The 5,877-nt window shown below is 45.7% G+C and overlaps 1 long non-coding RNA gene across 1 annotated transcript; it reads right to left on the bottom strand.

The window, feature by feature from the left end:
• Window positions 1-393: 393 nt before the first annotated feature.
• LOC140000562 (uncharacterized) lies at window positions 394-5,341 on the bottom strand. Its single transcript, XR_011805603.1, has 2 exons — window positions 4,845-5,341; window positions 394-4,412 (listed from the first exon to the last, which is right to left on the bottom strand). It is a non-coding gene; the product is annotated as an uncharacterized lncRNA (long non-coding RNA).
• Window positions 5,342-5,877: the final 536 nt, after the last annotated feature.

The raw sequence follows: 5,877 nt of genomic DNA on the forward strand, positions 1-5,877 counted from the left end.
AATCAAGACATAGATGTCTGTAGCATAGACATCTAACATTAAGTGAGATGAATTCCACTTTCAGTCACCTCAAGTCTGACAAAGACTGTGACAGCCAGCTGAGTCCATCAGGTTTCTGGGTGCATGGCACTACATGAAAGTATATCTAAGGTTGTTTCAAGACCAAATTATCACCTTTTCATGATGCTCAGAGCCCAAGTTAGTTAGCATGGAGGACACAAGCTGGCCCCATGCAGAACCAGAGTATCTTTGCATGATTCACTTTAAATAAATGTTTCTGGGAAGTTTGGTGCAGACAAGACCATAGTAACTTTATAGGTTTGACATGATTTGATGCTCAAGCATTGTTCTTTCTGTGCATGAGTTGTGTTAGAAATGGCTCGATCTTCAAAATAGGATTAAATAAAAAAATAGGATTTATTAAAAGAATAGAGGTAAGCAAACAGCGCTGGGTGCACCGGGAGTCTCTGCTCCACCAGGACGCACACCAGTTACATCAAGCAGCTGATTTTTATGCTCCTAGACTAATACGTATTCATTACTACTTCTAAAAAAAAACAGGTTATTATAATTAGCTTCCGGGGTCCAGTCCCTCCTACTGGAGCATGCGCATCAGTCTCCTCTGGGGGTCTCTAGGGGTCTTTCATGCTGAAGGCTCGTAGTCTTCCTCTCCAAGCTTTTTTCTCGTCCTTCCCCTTTGTACTCCTTTGGCACTGTGTCAAGTTTATAGAACATTTCCTGCAGGTCTTGTCTCCCAGCCGTCCTTCAGCTTCTTTTTTCTTCTTCTTAATCTCTTGGCCACCTGGCCAGATACCAGAGGCTTGCATAGTATCCCATAACAGTCACTAGTTGTTATCAGTTGTTCTGAAACCCCCAGACATCAAAGACTTCATACAAACACAAATAGCTTTCTTATTGACACTTCACGAGTAATTAAAACATTCCTCACCAGCCATTCACAGGGACAGTCACACCTATAGCAGTGTTAAGTTAATCTCCACAAAGACAAAAACAAAAGGCTGTAACTGTTAGAAATAAAAGTCCGGAATAACAAAAGCAAACAGGTTCATAAATTTGAGGAGTATTTTCTGAAGACTTGATAAATTGACTAGAATGAGGGGGAGACTGGGACACACTGCATCTGTGGTTCAAGAGTTAAATTGCCAGTGCAGGGCCCAGAGGCAGACAGGACTGTTTTTTATGGACACGAATTGTTAAAACATTCCTCACAATCCCTTATCTTCTTTTTAATATCCTCAATTCGTGTCTCTTCTGTTGTTAATAACTGGATTTCATCAGTCCGTTCTTGGAGGGTCCAATTCTTAAGCATCATAATTGACATATCCCCTTCCTTTTTTAATGAAGTTATTACCAATGTACTATTTATCACCCGGTGTATTAATAATGTAAGGCAAGGTATCATACAAGGTATAAACAATAACATCATTACACCACATAACAATAAAAATAACACTCTTTTAACCCATGGTCCACCAGGCAGCCATGAAAATAAATTCCATTCCATATCCTTCCAGGTTTGTGCTCGCTCGCTCACCTCCCCCCCTCCTTCTCTGGGATGGGAGAGAGAAATGGGAAAGTGAAGCCTGTGAGTTGAGATAAAAACAAGAAAATAATAACAATAATAGTACTACTAGTAATAACGTGTACAAAACAAGCGATGCACAATGCAATTGCTCACCACCTGCTGTCCGATGCCCAACCTAACCCCGAGCAGTCCGGCCCTCCTCCCAGCCTGCCTGCTGGCAGGACAGTGAGAAGCTGAAACATCCTTGGCTTGGTGTAAGCACTGCTCTGTAACAATTAAAACATCAGCATATTATTAGTATTTTTCTCATCCTAAACCGGAACATAACATTCTATCAGCTGCTAGGAAGAAACACTCTTTTCATCAATCTTTAAACAGCAATTACTAAAGTTAAATTTTCCACAGACTTCTCCTTCTTGTGCTAGTAAATAATCCAAAGCTAGGCAATTTTGATACAAGGCAGTTCTCATCTTGGTATTTTGCTTTGCAATTAGTCCAAGTGCATCTCCGGTTTTATTTATAACTATTTCTATTACAGCTAGTAACTTAATTATTCTATTAAATACATATATATACTGGGGTCCTATAGCCCCAGGATCTGTCTTCTGCCCACGTAGCTGGATCATAATAGGCAAACGCCTTCAATCAAGGGGTTGGGCCCGCTTTCAGGGTCGATTCAGGCTTGTGTTACCGTTCGGCCTGTCAGGGTGATCCAGCTCCTGGAAAACGAATCACAATTTTATATAGGTTAAAAAAAGGTTCTTATGTTATTTTCTCGGGACAACCTGACCTTAGTGTGGGAGAAGTCCGGTCGAGGCCCTCTCACTCGGCAGTCAATACCCGTAGGGGTTGCCTCCCTCTCCCTCGGTAGACCATACACACCGCAGTGGAGGGTCCTGCCCCGGTCTTGCCTTCTCCCTTTCCTCCCTTCAGGCTTGTCCCCTTTATTTGGCATCCTTAATTCATGCAGAGCCTCGTTGCCAGAATATTAGTTCTTCCTTAGCTTGAGTTTCAGTTTCCCAGGAGCGGACTCAACCCTCCAAGTTTCAGTAGTTACTGGTCCTTTTATTCTGGATGCGTGGGTCCCTTTCTGCGGTTCTCACAGCTGTTTCAGTAGTCAGTAAAACAAGGTACAGTCCCTCACACCGGGGGTTCAGTGATTCTTCCCTCCCGTGGCTGCTTGTTGAAACACTTTCTTTTTTATCTTCTGACAAGTTAAGCAACGGTTATGTAATTTGCTTTGCCGTATGGCCCTTTCCAGGTTCCTGTAGCAGAATTCATCTGATAGCCACGGCTACATTCACATTTGTAGCCACCTTTCAGGTTGATACAGATTTGACTACAGATACCAGGGTTTTGGCATTCATCACTATCTCCACAGTTTCCCAGCTGGACAGTCACATTCATGTATGTTGCATTCCTTCAGGGGCTCATCACCCCAGTCCTTGCAGTCTCTCTGCTGGTTACACACTTTATTGATATCTATGCATTCTCCACTTCTGCACTTGAATTTGCCAGGTCCAGAGCACTGCATACAGTTTGCTTCATCAGTGCCATCCAGACAGTCTCTCACACCATTGCACTGCCTACTCCCATGGACACAGTTCCCATCTTCACATTTGAACTGGTCTGGCCTGCAGGTCCGAGAAGGGCAGTTAATTTCATCACTTGCATCCTTGCAATAAGGATCTCTGTCACATCGCCACTTCTTGTAGATACATTCACCATCACATTTCCACGACACTGGGATACACTGGGTTGACACAGCTCAGCACTCTTGTCAGACCCATCTTCACAGTCTGGATCCCCATCACACTGCTATCTGTTTGGCACACACTGACCACTGTTGCACACAAAGTCAGATTCAGCACACGTCTTCTTCACACAAGCACTCTCATCACTGCCATCTGAGCAGTCTTCACATTTTGCTCTAGCACTGTCGGCAGCAGTGCACAGTCAGGCGAAGGCGAGCAGCAGGCAGAGTGCCCCGCAGCGCGGCAGTGCCCGCCGCCACCCCGCACCATCACCTGTGTCACTTATACTACTCCTATTACCCATGCTGTTAGTGTCAGTGGCATCCTCCTTTTCTTTTTGCCACTGACCATTCACCACAAATGGATGAGACACATGATTACTAGTTAGGAAAGAGAGTGTAACGTCTGCTATACGGCTGCAGGCAGTGCCAGCTGCAACCTTAGAAGCGGTTTGTGAAAGCGCCTGCCGGTGGTCATTTGGCAGTGTAATCTGCGTCTCTGCACTCCTGCCCCGCAATAGAGCTAAGTCGTCATTAGTAACAGTTATAACACCGATCTGGGGACGAATAGTCTTTTTTTGCATTGCAAGATAAACCTTTTATAAAAAGAATGCTAGAGTGAAGCAGCACAGCTCAGCACAGCTGCCGCTGCCTCCATGGTTACGTCAGACAGGCTGCAGGGTCCTGATGTCCGCCCCTCTGCTATGTGCCAACTCGCCACACGGTGAGGGTCGGCTGCTGTTGTCCACTGACGCCTCTGGTCTCCCGTAGCAACTCGATCTCGGATGTCCCGCGTCGCACCGCAATTACTTCAATTCCCCGCGTTTTCCGGCTTCTGTCCGGTCTATTCTGTGTCTCTCAGAGCCGTCCGTGGCTCTGAAGCGTCTCTCAGGGCTCTCTCCGTCCAGCGGTAGTCCCTCCGTAGTGTCTCGTAGTCTCCCGGCGCCGCTCCAGGCTCTCGGCGCCGCTCCGGTCTCTCGGCCTGTTCAGGTCTCAGCGAGTCTGGGTCTTAGTAAGTCCAGGTCTCGGCCTGTGCGGGCCTCATATGTTGCAGGAAGCACGGCCGAAAGCACGACAGACACCAGTAGAGTCAGATCATGCTCCCGCCTTTTTCTTGTCACAGTCAAAACATTTAAGAGCAAAAATAGGATCACAAGATACACCGCCAGGCCCATATATTAGGCACCACCACTCGAAACTTGGATAAAACAGCACTTCTTTTCAGTCTGTCAAGCACTTCGTTCGTCTCCGCCCACTCCCCTTGCGGAGAGTACGGGACCACGGATCGGAACTCTGCACTCACACAGCACAGCACAATCACACAGAGGCCTCTAGCACATCTCATTCATACCACAGGAATATAATTTACAATGATAACCAACCAAATAAGTATTGTCTCTGACTGTGTTCTTCGTGAAGTGACTTGGAACACTTTGTTTCAAACCCTTACATTTACACAAACACTTTCAACACAAAATACATACATAAAAACACATACAATTATTAACACTCCAGTTAGTATCCCTCCAGCAGCTGAAAACATACCGTTTGTCTGCAGTTTCAGGAGATCTTTGCTCCCGCGGTGAGCAGCTGAGAGTGGAGTCCCCTCCGAGCAAAACACTCAGGGTGCACCTAGGGGTGTCCGCGCTACGGCCGATCCCGCAGCCGAGCAGAGTGTCTCCTGCCTGGCTCACCAAAATGACTCACAGAAAGCTGACTCCACAATCAGTAAGATTGTAAAGTAGGTATGTTTACTCAGTTCTGGGCGGCACGGGGCGGGTAGTCCCACCAAAGTCATGCACGCCTAATGTGGCAACTTGCTTTAGTAAAGAGTTACATATACATGAACATTCCTACACACATGCATAACCTGTCCCTTTGTGAACAGTCCTCCTTATCTCAGACCCCTTGATTAAAGTCCGAACCGTGAGGTTGTTTTTGATCTGGTTCTCGGGGTCCGAGAGGCTCCTGTTATCTGGAGGTATAAGTGCAGCACAGGCACAAATGTAGCACATGATTCATTCTTAATCAATTGCTCTCTAATTTCTAATTCCAGTGTTTCAGCTTGCTCTTTTCCGGATCCACGGGTATTCTACTATTAATGTTCAAAGCCTGACAGACCCCGTCCTCCGTGGATCAAAATACATGGGGTCTTAAGGGTTCTTTTGGTCATTCTATCATATAATACTGGATCATTTTTAATTTACTCTTTAATTTTCTGGGGCCCCTATTGAACAGTGGAAAAAAACCATCATCTAATGTCTCTGGAGAGAGGTGCTCGAAGAGGTAGTCTGAAACAGACATTCAGTAAATGGAAGACGTGATATTTAGGTTGCAATAACAGTGAAGGAAACCTGTGAGGTGACAATGAGCCATTTCTCTGGTATTAAAAGACAAGGAAAGGGAACAACAGAGAGTGCGATTGTGCTTTTGAGGAGTTCTGCAAGGAAACTTCACGTCATGGCCCAGGGCCATGTGGCACTACAGCACAACTTGTGCTGTTGTGGCACTACAAAAAAAGTTGTGCTGTTGTGGCACTATAGCACAACTGTAGTGCCACTCAGCCATGCTGGAATAA

Source organism: Anas platyrhynchos, chromosome W, assembly GCF_047663525.1.
Source record: "Anas platyrhynchos isolate ZD024472 breed Pekin duck chromosome W, IASCAAS_PekinDuck_T2T, whole genome shotgun sequence".
NCBI lineage: Eukaryota > Metazoa > Chordata > Aves > Anseriformes > Anatidae > Anas > Anas platyrhynchos.